This window comes from Hyla sarda, chromosome 12 (genome assembly GCF_029499605.1).
Source record: "Hyla sarda isolate aHylSar1 chromosome 12, aHylSar1.hap1, whole genome shotgun sequence".
Lineage (NCBI taxonomy): Eukaryota > Metazoa > Chordata > Amphibia > Anura > Hylidae > Hyla > Hyla sarda.
In genome coordinates this window covers 3,684,314-3,699,582 of record NC_079200.1, presented here as the reverse complement: position 1 = coordinate 3,699,582, position 15,269 = coordinate 3,684,314, and positions in this window count along the sequence as shown.

Below are 15,269 nucleotides of genomic sequence, written 5' to 3'. Positions count from 1 at the left end.
GAGATCAGTGTGTGCAGTGTTATAGGTCCCAATGGGATAACAATGATCAGTATAGGAGATCAGTGTGTGCAGTGTTATAGGTCCCTATGGAATAATAATGATCAGTATAAGAGATCAGTGTGTGCAGTGTTATAGGTCCCTATGGGATAACAATGATCAGTATAAGAGATCAGTGTGTGCAGTGTTATAGGTCCCTATGGGACCTATAACACTGCAAAAAAAAAGTTTAAAAAAAGTGTTAATAAAGGTCATTTAACCCCTTCCCTAAAAAAAGTTTGAATCACCCCCCTTTTCCCATAAAAAAAGTAAAACAGTGTAAAAAAAAAAAAAAATGAACATATGTGGTATCGCCGCGTGCGTAAATGTCCGAACTATAAAAATATATCATTAATTAAGCCGAACGCTCAATGGCGTATGCGCCAAAAAATTTCAAAATAAAAAAAGCATATTTTTGGTCACTTTTTATACCATTAAAAAATGAATAAAAAGTGATCAAAAAGTCCGATTAAAACAAAAATCATACCGATAAAAACTTCAGATCACGGCGCAAAAAATGAGTCCTCATACCGCCCTGTACGTGGAAAAATAAAAAAGTTATAGGGGTCAGAAGAGGACATTTGTAAATGTATAAATTTTCCTGCATGTAGTTATGATTTTTTCTAGAAGTGCGACAAAATCAAACCTATATAAGTAGGGTATCATTTTAACCGTATGGACCTACAGAATAATGATAAGGTGTAATTGTTACCGAAATATGCACTGCGTAGAAATGGAAGCCCCCAAATTTACAAAATGGTGTTTTTTCTTCAATTTTGTCGCACAATGATTTTTTTTCCGTTTCGCCGTGCATTTTTGGGTAAAATGACTGATGTCACTGCAAAGTAGAATTGGTGACACAAAAAATAAGCCATAATATGGATTTTTAGGTGGAAAATTGAAAGGGTTATGATTTTTAAAAGGTAAGGAGGAAAAAACGAAAGTGCAAAAACGGAAAAACCCTGAGTCCTTAAGGGGTTAAAGACAGTGCCCATAAAGGGTTCTTTAATAGAAAATGGAAAGTCAAAGGTTCTATTCACACGGCAGAATTTCTGCTTCAAATTAAAGCCCATAGACTTCTACAGGATTCTGCACTTCCATTCCACAAGCGGAAATTCAGAAGTGTGAATGGGAGTGTGGAATCCCATAGAAGTCTATGGACTTTAAATTGAGGCAGAATTTCGCAAGTGGAAATTTTGCCATGTGAATTGGCCCAAAGCCTACAAAACTATCTCACTGCTTGCAGGTAGGTTGAAATGTGAAAGGTTAAAGGAGTACTCCGGTGGAATAATTTATTATTATTCTTTTTTTTTTTTTTTTTTTTTATCAACTGGTTCCAGAAAGTTAAACAGATTTGTAATTTACTTCTATTTATGAATTTTAATCCTTCCAGTACTTATAAACTGCTGTATAATCCACAGGAAGTTGTGTATTTCTTTCCAATCTGACCACAGTGCTCTCTACTGCCACTTTTGTCCATGTCAGGAACTGTCCAGAGCAGGAGAGGTTTACCATGGTAATTTGTTCCTGCTCTGGACAGTTCCTGACATGGACAGAGGTGGCAGCAGAGAGCACTGTGGTCAGACTGGAAAGAACTACACAACTTCCTGTTGAGCATACAGCAGCTGATAAGTACTGGAGGGAGTAAGATTTTTAAATAGAAGTAATTTACAGATCTGTTTAACTTTCTAGAACCAGTTGATTTAAAAAAAATAAAATAAAAATGCTTTCCAGCGGAGTACCACTTTAAACTTCATCTAGTACAGAACTCACGATGAGAAATCGAGGAAGAGCAGCCTACTCCACAACAGAGGAGCAGTAGTTGTCTATAAGAAGAAGCATTTCCAGCCTCCTCCATCCATGGATCTCCTGGGCTCGGAACATAGAACATCTGTGCCCGGTACCTGCTGCGCAGATTGAGGTGGAGGCGGCAGATGCTTCTCTTCCTGTCTTATCCTTTCCCGGTATCGGTACGTTCCCTCCATACAGTCAGCCAGATGTTCCGGTCTCCATCGCTCTCTATGGCCTCCCCTGTTAGTTTATTTTGTCTCAATTAACGGAAAGCTCCAGAAATGATCTGTATAATATAATATAATAATGTATATATAATATATGTGTATAATATAATATAATAATGTATATATAATATATGTGTATAATATAATATAATAATGTATATATAATATATGTGTATAATATAATATAATAATGTATATATAATATATGTGTATAATATAATATAATAATGTATATATAATATATGTGTATAATATAATATAATCCCTCTTCTCCTCCTGAACTATAATATAATATAATAATGTATATATAATATATGTGTATAATATAATATAATAATGTATATATAATATATGTGTATAATATAATATAATAATGTATATATAATATATGTGTATAATATAATATAATAATGTATATATAATATATGTGTATAATATACTATAATCCCTCTCCTCCTCCTGAACTATAATATAATATAATAATGTATATATAATATATGTGTATAATATAATATAATAATGTATATATAATATATGTGTATAATATAATATAATAATGTATATATAATATATGTGTATAATATAATATAATAATGTATATATAATATATGTGTATAATATAATATAATAATGTATATATAATATATGTGTATAATATAATATAATAATGTATATATAATATATGTGTATAATATAATATAATAATGTATATATAATATATGTGTATAATATAATATAATAATGTATATATAATATATGTGTATAATATAATATAATAATGTATATATAATATATGTGTATAATATAATATAATAATGTATATATAATATATGTGTATAATATAATATAATAATGTATATATAATATATGTGTATAATATAATATAATCCCTCTCCTCCTCCTGAACTATAATATAATATAATAATGTATAAATAATATATGTGTATAATATAATATAATAATGTATATATAATATATGTGTATAATATAATATAATAATGTATATATAATATATGTGTATAATATAATATAATAATGTATATATAATATATGTGTATAATATAATATAATAATGTATATATAATATATGTGTATAATATAATATAATAATGTATATATAATATATGTGTATAATATAATATAATCCCTCTCCTCCTCCTGAACTATAATATAATATAATAATGTATATATAATATATGTGTATAATATAATATAATAATGTATATATAATATATGTGTATAATATAATATAATCCCTCTCCTCCTCCTGAACTATAATATAATGTCTTATTATTATTTGTTCTATGCACTTGAATGAGTTTTCTATCGTTTACATCGAGTTTTTATGTCAAACATTTTTATTTATTTATTTATTATTATTATTATTACTACTACTACTACTAATACTACTACTAATACTAATAATAATAATAATTATTATTATTATTATAATTATACATTTATTTATTTTATTACATTTTTGGTAGTTTTTTTCTAATTTCCCATTTTACTATATTTAAAAATATTATATATTAAATTATAACGCAACTTATATATTTACATTGCGGTGGGTTTATATAGTAACATATTATGTGTCGCAGATAAGAACCATTCAGCCCATCTAGTCTGCCCAATATTCTGCATACTATGAATAGTCCCTGGCCCTATCTATTATGAAGGATAGCCTTATACCTATCCCTATCTTATATGAAGGATAGCCTTATACTTATCTTTATCTTATATGAAGGATAGCCTTATACCTAGCCCTATCTTATATGAAGGATAGCCTTATACCTATCCCTATCTTATATGAAGGATAGCCTTATACCTATCCCTATCTTATATGAAGGATAGCCTTATGCTTATCCCTATCTTATATGAAGGATAGCCTTATACCTATCTCTATCTTATATGAAGGATAGCCTTATACCTATCTCTATCTTATATGAAGGATAGCCTTATAACTATCCCTATCTTATATGAAGGATAGCCTTATACCTATCCCTATCTTATATGAAGGATAGCCTTATACCTATCCCTATCTTATATGAAGGATAGCCTTATACCTATCTCTATCTTATATGAAGAATAGCCTTATGCCTATCTCTATCTTATATGAAGGATAGCCTTATACCTATCTCTATCTTATATGAAGGATAGCCTTATACCTATCCCTATCTTATATGAAGGATAGCCTTATACCTATCCCTATCTTATATGAAGGATAGCCTTATACCTATCTCTATCTTATATGAAGAATAGCCTTATACCTATCCCTATCTTATATGAAGGATAGCCTTATACCTATCCCTATCATATATGAAGGATAGCATTATGCTACCTCTATCTTATATGAAGGATAGCCTTATACCTATCCCTATCATATATGAAGGATAGCATTATGCCTACTTCTATCTTATATGAAGGATAGCCTTATACCTATCCCTATCTTATATGAAGGATAGCCTTATACCTATCCCTATCTTATATGAAGGATAGCCTTATACCTATCTCTATCTTATATGAAGGATAGCCTTATATCTATCCCTATCTTATATGAAAGATAGCCTTATACCTATCTCTATCTTATATGAAGGATAGACTTATACCTATCTCTATCTTATATGAAGGATAGCCTTATACCTATCTCTATCTTATATGAAGGATAGCTTTATACCTATCTCTATCTTATATGAAGGATAGACTTATACCTATCTCTATCTTATATGAAGGATAGCCTTATACCTATCTCTATCTTATATGAAGGATAGCCTTATACCTATCTCTATCTTATATGAAGGATAGCCTTATACCTATCTCTATCTTGTATGAAGGATAGCCTTATACCTATCTCTATCTTATATGAAGGATAGCCTTATACCTATCTCTATCTTATATGAAGGATAGCTTTATACCTATCTCTATCTTATATGAAGGATAGACTTATACCTATCTCTATCTTATATGAAGGATAGCCTTATACCTATCTCTATCTTATATGAAGGATAGCCTTATACCTATCTCTATCTTATATGAAAGATAGCCTTATACCTATCTCTATCTTATATGAAGGATAGCCTTATACCTATCCCTATCTTATATGAAGGATAGGCTTATACCTATGTCTATCTTATATGAAGGATAGCCTTATACCTATCTCTATCTTATATGAAGGATAGCCTTATACCTATCCCTATCTTATATGAAGGATAGGCTTATACCTATGTCTATCTTATATGAAGGATAGCCTTATACCTATCTCTATCTTATATGAAGGATAGCCTTATACCTATCTCTATCTTATATGAAGGATAGCCTTATACCTTATACTTATGGTCCAGCATGAGTCTACACCCGAATAAAACACCAAAATGCCAATCCTGTCTGCTACCCTCTATGTGATCTACTCGCTTGAGGCCAATTTAAAATGTTCGGGTTAAAATTAACTTAAAGGAGTATTCCACTGCCCCAGCATCCAGAAAATTTTGTTCCAAACGCTGGGTGCAGGCTACCGGTGTCATGACGTCAAGGCCATGCCCCCTCGTAACGCTACGCCCCCTCAATGCAAGTCTATGGGAGGGGGCGTGGCAGATAGCAGAAACTTATTTTAAAGGGGGACACCAATTCCTTACTGTCCGGAACATTTTGTTCCGAATGCTGAGTACGAGCTGCGAGGGTCATAGACTTGCATTAAGGGGTGTAGCGTGACGTCATTAGGGGCATGGCCATGATGTCACGACCCTCACAGCTCGCACCCAGCGTTCCAAACAAAATGTTCCGGACAGTGGGGCATTGGAGTCCCCCTTTAAAATAAGTTTCTCCCATCTGTATAGTGAGTGATTGGCGTGCTGTGCTGGAAAACAAGCAGAGAGGTAGAAACAATTGATTAAATAAACCGAGACAGTGGAAAATGTCATCGACAAAGAAGAAAAGAACAAAGTCAAGGAATTAAACCAACGAAAAGCAGCAGAAGAAATACCGTATTAGTGGTTTGTCTGCGTAATGTGACTTATCAGATACAGTACGGTGCATGTTGTCCTGGTATAATCTCTGGTTATATCAGGACAACATGTAGAGAAGTCCAAGGCAAATATAAGACAAAATATTTGAAGAAGATACAGATTGTATAGAAGGACAAAGATCTGGGATTTTCCAGTATGAGAGTGAGGGAGCCGCATAAGTGAACTTTGGTCAAGAAAGAAATAGATGCTTAAATATCCTAATATATACAGACACAAATCTCAAATAACCAATCAAAATGTAACATGATGATTTTGACGTGATAACTAACCTCCCCTTTTTTGTCAAATGTAAAAATGTATGTACTTCCGTGGATTTAACAGAACTCTCTGAGAACACTTGGGAACAGTTCTTGAGTTTCTTGCTGAGAAAGAGTTTTATACCAACATTTTGTCTGGTGTATATTTCTTTATGTCAACACTCAGCAGTATACAGCAGCAGTCACGCACATTTTAAGCCTCATCTGCACCCATCCTTGACGCCATCATCAGAAAATGGAAAGAATATGGCAAAACTGCAAACCTACAAGGCCATCTACCCAAACTGACAAGCCAGGCAAGGAGAGAATTATCAGAGCAGCAACCAAGAGTCCTATGGGGACCATCGGGGAGCTGAAGATTAACAGCTGAGGTGAGCGAATCTGCCCACAGGACGACTATTAGTCATGTCCTCCCCAAATCTGAAGAGGGGCAAGAAGAATGTGACCTCATGAAATCCTGTTTGGAGTTTTCCCTGTGGGGGACACATAAAACATGTGGAAGAAGGTACTTTGGTAAAATAAGACAAAAATGTAACTTTTTGGCCTCAGCACTTTTACATTTCTGACAGGGCCCATTTAAGGGGGTACTCTGCTCCTAGATATATTATCCCCTATCCAAAGAATAGGGGATAAGATGTCTGATCGCAGGGGTCCCAGCTCTGGGACCCCCACGATCTCTGTGCAGCACCTGGTGTTCGTGTATAATGTTGGGTGCGGGAGGCGGCCACACCCCTCATGATGTCATGCCACACCCCCTCAATGCAAGTCTATGAGAGGGGGCCTGGCGGCCCCCTCTCAAAGACTTGCATTGAGGGGGTGTGGTGTGACGTCACGACCCCCACCACTCACACCAAGCATTTGGAACAAAATGTTTCCATACGCTAGGGCAGCGGTGTACCCCTTTAACAATAGGGGAAATGAGCACCAACAGTGCCTAGGACAACACTTACTAGAAGATTTTTGAGGATTCTGGTGAACTCTAGAAGGTTAATTACCATAATGTCGTCCACCAGAGGTGGCAGCAGAGAGCAGAAAGTGTGTGTGAATGATAACGCATGTAAGTGAATGGGTTTAAAAGGGTGAGCACTTATGGGAAACACAAAAACCCCAAAAACTAAAATGTATTACTATATGAGGACAAAAAAGTGTGGGGCCACAAAGGGGAACATTTTTAAAGAATGGGGGGTTCTTATTACTGTGTAGAGGCACTAAGAGAAAAACTATTACTATGTAAGGTCTAAAAGGGGAACCATTACTATTTGGGGTTTCTATTATCAGCGGGGCACTATTACTATGTGGGGCACCAAGGTAGTTATTATCACCATGCGGCCCACCATAAACGGGGAGATAGAAAAATAAGGAGGATAATGATACCAAAGATTTCCACATTCAGTGCCCCATAGATATATCTGAAATTAGGAAAATGCGCAGTTCTGCCGGTCGCCTCTGCCAAACAATTATAATCGCCAACCCCCCCCCCCCCACCCCGATACACCGGATCTACGTGATGCTAAATAAATGTGGACTGTGCGATTATATTCCATCCACCGCATCAAATATCTTATTTCCAGGGATAGTGAGAATGCGGAGAATTATTTCATTGTTGTCAGACTTCACCCCGAATGCCGACGCTGCACATTTCGGATATTTCTGTCAGTGAAAAGGTAAAAAAAAAAAAAAAAAAAAGTTCTTTTCTTCTATTCAAAGAACAAATATAAAATTCAGAGTCCAATATTTTGCTGACTTTTCCGCGGTAACATCGATAACATTGAGACAATTTGAATTGTAAAATAACGTTTTCCTCCCGAACGTTCATCATAAACAAGATGTCGAGATCAGAGAGAAAATCCGCGGTAAATAATGAGGCCCATGTGACCGCGCGGGTCCTACAGTCTTTATGGAGAATCCGCATAGAGACTGAGAGTTTTTTCGGGCACTGGGTACTTATGTGAATGGGCATTGCCTGGCCCCTTAGGACTTAAAGGGGTACTCCAGTGCAAAATATATATATTTTTTAAATTAACTGGTGCCAGAAAGTTAAGCAGATTTGTATATTACTTCTATTTAAAAATCGTAATCCTTCCAGTACTTATCAGCTGCTGTATGCTCCACAAGTTGTGTAGTTCTTTCCATTCTGACCACAGTGCTCTCTGCTGACACCTCTGTTCATTTCAGGAATTGTCCAGAGCAGGAGAGATTTGCTATGGGGATTTGCTCCTACTATGGACAGTTCCTAAAACAGACAGAGGTGTCAGCAGAGAGTGTTGTGGTCAGACAGAAAAGAGCTACACAACTTCCTGTGGAGTATACAGCAGCTGATAAGTACTGGAAGGAGTACAATTTTTTTAATAGAAGTAATTTACACATCTGTTTAACTTTCCGGCACCAGTTGATTAAGAAAAAAAAGTTTTCCAGCGGAGTACCCCTTTAAGTGTCAATGTCCTTGGCCCACTGCCCGGAGCCAATATTTAGTGAGGTGCTGTCAAATGACCACTGATCCAAAGCTCCAGCTTTGCTGCTTATCCGAAGCACTGGGCAGCAAAGCTATGTTATAGTAGCCGCCATGATAATGAGGAAGGTAAGAGTACCTCTTTAATAGTGTTGAGCGGCATAGGCCATATTCGAATTCGCGAATATTCGCGAATATATGGACGAATATTCGTCATATTCGCGAATATTCGCATATTCATAATATTCTCGTTTTATTTTCGCATATGCGAATATTCACACGCGCGAAAATTTACATATGCGAAAATTTACGTATAAAAAAATTAGTATAAGCAAAAATTCGCATATGCGAAAATTCTCACACCGGTCTCACACAGTAGTATTACAGCCTTCTTTACACCACACAAGCTGGAAGCAGAGAGGGATGATCACTGTGATGTGTACTGTGAAGAAAAAAAAAAAAAAAAAAAAAAGAATATTCGTAATTACGAATATATAGCGCTATATTCGCGAATATTCGCGAATTCGCGAATATGCGATATTCGCTAATAAAATTCGAATTGCGAATATTCGCGAGCAACACTACTCTTTAAGTGGTAATCCAATGCATCACCACTTTACCCACTCTTCACTTAGATGGAACAGAGCCCTAAGCCCATCTGGTGGGGGTGGAGGCAGGGGGACAGTAAACTGCAATCTGTGTAGATTGCTGCTTACTGTCTGGCTCCCAAGGAGTTAAGTGGTGATGCTGTGCATAGCTACTTACCACTTTCCATGTTAGGGAAGCGCAGTGTGCTCTTCCCAGTGTGTAGGGGCATACACATGCTGTAAATACAAGCTCTAAATACAAGCCTGGTTGTCCTGGTAGTATGGTGACCCTCGAGGTGGACACGGTGGTTGGGCAAGGGTCAGATGGTACTTGTTGTCACTTTGAGCGGAGGAGATGTCACAGTGGCTGAACTGAACAGTTAGGGGGGGGATTTATCCAGACATTTAGAAAGCTTTTTTAATGGCTTTTTTTCTATGTTGCACAAAATGTCCCATAATTGATCCGTGTGACTTTTTGTGCGACAATTGCTTTAGAAACGGGGGAAGGTTAAATGATACTAAAAGAATACCTAGAAGAGTAACCACCCAACATAGGACAATAAGAATTTTTGGGTGCATATGTGGGAGAATTTAACCCGTCTGACACAATATATACAAATCCAAATGCCCCCTGATGAAGCAAGGCGAGCGAAACATAGGTTGGGGTATGTATACATATAAAAAAAATATATCAATATGCACTCACAGAAGTAACAGCAGGGCAAACATATGGCAGGTCGATGTAAATAGATCCAAGGTGTGGTAAAGAAACCCAAAAAGAAACAAGGCAGATCAAATGATACTAAAAGAATACCTGGAAGAGTAACCACACAACATAGGACAATAAGAATTTTTGGGTGCATACGTGGGAGAATTTAACACGTATGACACAATATATACAAATCCCAACGTATCTTTCTCTTGCCATGCTTCATCAGGGGGTGTACCTAGAAGAGTATCCACACAACATAGGACAAGAAGTTCACCCCCTGACGAAGCAAGGCGTGCGAAACGTACATTGGATTTGTATACATTGTGTCAGACAGGTTAAATTCTCCAACGTATGTTCTTCACGGGGTTCTTTGTGCCCAAAAATGCTTCTTGTCCTATGTTGTGTGGTTATCATTAGCTTTGACTATTATGTAATGTTTTAGGTCGTAATTAAAGAGCAATAAGACAACGAAGCTGAAAGCTTCATTTATTTCTTATCTTCCTCCTTTGCCGGGGATCCTCAGCGCTGACCGTGTATTTTACATAGTCCCGGACCCCAATTACACCAACACATCGATATCTAATTAGTTTGCTATTAAGGTCCAGTTCAGTGCCCAGGGTCCCTCCGCATTATCACCGTCCTAATTAAGTGCTCACCACTATTTCTGGTTAATTACATGATAGATAGATTTCAGATTGATCAATAGACCGTCTTTTAATAGGATTTACACATATCATTCGCTTTTAACCCCTTGGACACCCATCAGCTCATTCACTGTAGCGCAAGAACATTTTTGGAGAAAGTTTGAAGGAGCCGTCACATTGAATTAAAGGGGTATTTCTGGATTTTCTTTTTCTTATTTGACTATGTTAAAGGGGCTGTAAAGGTAGTGTAGCTCATTATATAGTGTCTGTGCCTGTGTTTTATGGTGGTCTCACAATTCTTGTGTGATTTTTGCCCCAAATTTTAATTTAAACAGCATACATAATGTGTGTCGTCACAGGTGTTCCCAGATTGCAGTGTGGTCCGAGACATTACATCACTAGTCGGGTGTTCAGAGGGAGCCTGTCTGTGCTTCAATGGATGGAGGGACCGCTGGGTGGGAGGGGAGATCATTCTGCAGGGAAATTTAGTTTTGGACGCACCCTTAAGAATACACCGGTCTATTCCATGGATGGTAGCACAGGTGTGTTTCAATGGGTGGGGTGGCTGATGTGTGGGAGAGAGAAAAGTGACCTCACACTTACAAACAAGGAATCATGGGACTTATAGTTTAAGGGAACGAACTCCAACAGGAAATAGCCATTTCACAAAAAGATAGCCAAAGCATTATGGTAATCTTACAACATAGCCATTTATCCCCAAGACAAGCGCAAATCCTTCCTAAGCATGTGAATTACTGTCTGGCAGGTACCTAGTTAAAGGGGTACTCCGGTGGAATTTTTTTTTTCTAAATCAACTGGTGCCAGAAAGTTTGTAAATTACTTCTATATAAAAATCTTAAACCTTCCAATACTTATCAGCTGCTATATACTACAGAGGAAGTTGTTTTCTTTTTGAATTTCTTTTCTGTCTGACCACAGTGCTCTCTGCTCACACCTCTGTCCATGTCAGGAACTGTCCAGAGCAGGAGGAAATCCCCATAGCAAACCTCTCCTGTTCTGGACAGTTCCTGACATGGACAGAGGTGTCAACAGAGAGCACTGTGGTCAGACAGAAAAGAACTACACAACTTCCTGTGGAGCATACAGCAGCTGATAAGTACTGGAAGGATTAAGATTTTTAAATAAAAAAAAGTTTACAAATCTGTTTAACTTTCTGGCACCAGGTAATTTAAAGAAGAAAAAAAAAACAGTTTACCACCGGAGTACCCCTTTAAGTCACCTTATGGTGGATAACCCCTTTAACGTGAAAGTCATGTGACAGGATGATGGACACCATGGCTATAACTATGTGAGGTGCAGAATATGTTATCACTCATTTATGGTCCTATCTATGGTCCTGACTTGATCTTGTTTACGTCTGGTTGAGCTCCTTGTGCCTTGTGTATTCCCTTCTGTTCCGTGAACACGCGATTGACCTTCTCCTGACATTGGGTGGCACCTGAAGCCAAGGATTGTGAATGTCGTAGACCGAGCGCTATTATTTGCCTATAATAATATTGTGCCGCCTGCACAATGGTACAATCATCTATTGTCCGGGACGCACTCAGCATATGGTGCTGCCTCCTAATTTAACGTTACACCTGTATATGGAGTGTCAGGAGCAATGATCTGTCCTCAAAATGCACAATACTCTGCGGTAACGCTGGGATGTAGTTGCTGCTATGTTGTTGTTTTATTCCATCACGTTCCTGTATTATTATGTAACATATTACAAAGGCAAATGTGTTGATCCCCCATGGGCGGTAGGAACATTTATAGGGAAATTCCCCTAGTCTAGGTGAGAATGGTACAGTCTGTGGGGAAGGTGTGGCTTCTGTTATTTAAAGGGGTACTCCACCCCTAGACATCTTATGGATAGGGGATAAAATGTCTGGTCCCGCCATTGGGGACCCCCACGATCTTGGCTGCGGCACCCCAGACATCCGGTGCACGGAGCGAATTTGGCTCCGTGCCGAATGACAAGCGATGCAGGGTGGAGGCTTGCGACGCCCCCTTCCATAGACTTGCATTGAGGGGGCGTGGCTGTGACGTTACGAGCGGGGTGTGGACGTGACATCATGAGCCTCTGGCGCTGCACCTGGTGCTCTTTGGATAGGGGATAAGATGTCTACAGGCAGAGAACCCCTATAAGTTACCTACAACGTAGAGGTGATGAGTTCAGGGACAGCTTGGCCAGAGGGGGCACCAACACTCTTCATACTGGGTGCTGGGTTCCTAGATGAAGAGGGACACCTGTATAAGAAGGAAGTCGATGAGGACTATAGCCGATGGACAGCCTGGGCAGTGGGGGCACCAACACCCTTCATACTGGGTGCTGGGTTCCTAGATGAAGAGGGGCACCTGTATAAGAAGGAAGTCGATGAGGACTATAACCGGTAGACAGCCTGGGCAGTGGGGGCACCAACACTCTTCATACTGGGTGCTGGGTTCCTAGATGAAGAGGGACACCTGTATAAGAAGGAAGTCGATGAGGACTATAGCCGATGGACAGCTTGGCCAGAGGGGGCACCAACACTCTTCATACTGGGTGCTGGGTTCCTAGAGGAAGAGGGACACCTGTATAAGAAGGAAGTCGATGAGGACTATAACCGGTGGACAGCCTGGGCAGTGGGGGCACCAACACTCTTCATACTGGGTGCTGGGTTCCTAGAGGAAGAGGGACACCTGTATAAGAAGGAAGTCGATGAGGACTATAGCCGGTGGACAGCCTGGGCAGTGGGGGCACCAACACTCTTCATACTGGGTGCTGGGTTCCTAGAGTAAGAGGGACACCTGTATAAGAAGGAAGTCGATGAGGACTATAACCTAGCTAATCTGCCAGGGAAGACCATCAGTTATTGATTTGCTTTTGTAACCGTTCCTGGTTCTGGGGTTGTAATCCTGTTCATTGCACTATTTATGGGGGTAATCCTGCCGACTACACCAATTGTTGTGGTTTTAAGGATTAGAGAGCAAAATTACAGAAACAAAGTTGGCCCCTAACCATGTTAGAATCCTAAGATGGCCGCCAAACATGTGGACAGTAGTGGATGCATGGAATAGCCTTCCTGCAGAAGAGGTCGCTGCAAATACAGTGAAGGAGTTTAAACATGCATGGGATAAGTATAAGACTATCCTTCATATAAGATAGGGATAGGTATAAGGCTATCCTTCATATAAGATAGGGATAAGTATAAGACTATCCTTCATATAAGATAGGGATAGGTATAAGGCTATCCTTCATATAAGATACAGATAGGCATAAGGATATCCTTCATACAAGATAGAGATAGGTATAAGGCTATCCTTCATATAAGATAGAGATAGGCATAAGGCTATCCTTCATATAAGATAGGGATAGGTATAAGGCTATCCTTCATATAAGATAGAGATAGGTATAAGGCTATTCTTCATATAAGATAGGGATAGGTATAAGGCTATCCTTCATATAAGATAGAGATAGGCATAAGGCTATCCTTCATATAAGATAGAGATAGGTATAAGGCTATCCTTCATATAAGATAGGGATAGGTATAAGGCTATCCTTTATATAAGATAGAGATAGATATAAGGCTATCCTTCATATAAGATAGGGATAAGTATAAGACTATCCTTCATATAAGATAGAGATAGGTATAAGGATATCCTTCATATAAGATAGAGATAGGTATAAGGCTATCCTTCATATAAGATAGAGATAGGCATAAGGCTATCCTTCATATAAGATAGAGATAGGTATAAGGCTCCTTCATATAAGATAGAGATAGGTATAAGGCTATCCTTCATATAAGATAGAGATAGGCATAAGGTTATCCTTCATATAAGATAGAGATAGGCATAAGGCTATCCTTCATATAAGATAGAGATAGGCATAAGGCTATCCTTCATATAAGATAGAGATAGGTATAAGGCTCCTTCATATAAGATAGAGATAGGTATAAGGCTATCCTTCATATAAGATAGAGATAGGCATAAGGTTATCCTTCATATAAGATAGAGATAGGCATAAGGCTTTCCTTCATATAAGATAGAGATAGGTATATGGCTATCCTTCATATAAGATAGAGATAGGTATAAGTCTATCCTTCATATAAGATAGGGATAGGTATAAGGCTATCCTTCATATAAGATAGGGACAGGTATAAGGCTATCCTTCATATAAGATAGAGATAGGTATAAGGCTATCCTTCATATAAGATAGAGATAGGAATACGGCTATCCTTCATATAAGATAGAGATAGGTATATGGCTATCCTTCATATAAGATAGAGATAGGTATAAGGCTATCCTTCATATAAGATAGGGATAGGTATAAGGCTATCCTTCATATAAGATAGAGATAGGCATAAGGCTATCCTTCATATAAGATAGAGATAGGTATAAGGATATCCTTCATATAAGATAGAGATAGGTATAAGGCTATCCTTCATATAAGATAGGGATAGGTATAAGGCTATCCTTCATATAAGATAGAGATAGACATAAGGCTATCCTTCATATAAGATAGGGATAGGTATAAGGCTATCCTTCATATAAGATAAGGA